Source organism: Capsicum annuum, chromosome 11 (genome assembly GCF_002878395.1).
Source record: "Capsicum annuum cultivar UCD-10X-F1 chromosome 11, UCD10Xv1.1, whole genome shotgun sequence".
NCBI lineage: Eukaryota > Viridiplantae > Streptophyta > Magnoliopsida > Solanales > Solanaceae > Capsicum > Capsicum annuum.
Genome location: NC_061121.1, coordinates 110,038,418 through 110,040,000, shown reverse-complemented (window position 1 = coordinate 110,040,000; position 1,583 = coordinate 110,038,418). Strand labels below are relative to the sequence as shown.

Sequence of the window (1,583 nt, the reverse complement as noted above, 5' to 3'; positions counted from 1 at the left end):
CCCCCCCCCCCCCCCCCCCACACTTTCTCCCTCTTTTTAGCCTTAATTTATGTTACATATATGACTTACTAGATGTTCTATGTGGGTCTATACTATATAGATTTCCTTTTGCCTTCCGCATTTGATTTTATTTTTAGTAAATCAGACTGTTATATCAAAAGCTTGTTTTGACTTTTACGTAGGTGTTTGGTCCTGCAATTTGATGCTCAAATTTGATGTTTTGATTTGAAAATTTGATGTTTTGATTTGAAATTAGTGCTTCAATTGAAATTTTGATTTCAAGAAGTTATATATATGCTTATGTAATTTTTATGGTTTCTTTTAACTTTTGGCACGTTAAGTGTATATGCGGGAAGGATACGAATAACGATTTTTCGAAAGTGCTTTCTTATTATCAAACGGTTTACCACTAAAGACTCTTGGCAAAAAACAATCAAAATGGTCCTAGATATGTAAGGGATGAACTATTTCGATCTTTTATATATATTAGATATCAACTGCCCATGCTAGCACGGTCCAATATATGCTTTTTTTTATTAATCTCAATTTATGTGATACAAATAGAATTTAGATAATCAATTATTAAAATTATTTAAGTTTTTAATTATTATGATTTATATACTTTTTCTTCTATTTCAATTTAAGTGACTAATATAATTTCGTGAGTTAGTCAAATATTTTATATCTTTTAAATTTTTATAGTGTCAATTATGTGATTTATAATTTTTTTTACATAATTTTTCAATAAGACTCTCTTCGTCCCAATTTATGTGGTACAAATAAAATTTTGACAGTCAATCAAATTTCTATATACATATATTTTATATGAAGTTATTAATATTGTTATTTACAATACATTTCATCTCATTTTCAAATAATATATGTTACTCTATGTCTTCCTCTGTCCCATTCCAATTTATGTGGCACCAATATAATTTCGATAGTCAATTAAATTTTTTATGTTGACATATTATTTTGTGTCTATTTTACCTTTTTAAGAAATATTATTAATTTTTTTAATGCTTAGATGACCATAATAATTAATTAGGAGTGATATAATAAAATCACAATTGAAGCAGCGAAACAGACATGTATTAAATGACTCATAATAATTTATTAGAAGTGATAGAGCAAGATTACTATAAAAAATCGGTGTAAAAATTTTTTAAGTGGGCCTCATATAAGATGTCAAGTTAATTTAAAAAATATCAATAGTTAATTTAGCATTTTTTTTCTATTTATTTTACCTTTTTTACTAAATTTTTTTTTTTTAATACTTAGATGACTTATAATAAATAATTAATTAGGGATGAAATAATAAAATTACGATAGAAACAGCTGAAGTAAAATGCCATAAATATCTATTTTACTTTCTTTTTTATTAAATATTATTAATTTTTAATACGTAAATAACATATAATAATAATTAAAATAATACATATATATATATATATATATATATATATATATATATATACATATAATATCACCTTATTAAAATGGTCCTTGATGCATATTAAAAAATGATCAGTTTGGTCCTACCCTAAACTAACAGTAAAAATATATAAAAAAGAAAAGACCTT

The 1,583-nt window shown here is 23.9% G+C and overlaps 1 protein-coding gene across 1 annotated transcript in view; it reads left to right on the top strand.

Annotated features, from left to right (window-relative positions):
- Nucleotides 1–177, top strand: part of LOC107847729 (glutamate--glyoxylate aminotransferase 2) — an 8,683-nt gene extending 8,506 nt beyond the window's left edge. The window contains exon 15 of the mRNA XM_047398903.1: nucleotides 7–177. The gene's annotated coding sequence lies outside the window, so the exon portion shown is untranslated. The remainder of the gene's footprint in view (nucleotides 1–6) is intronic.
- Nucleotides 178–1,583: the final 1,406 nt, after the last annotated feature.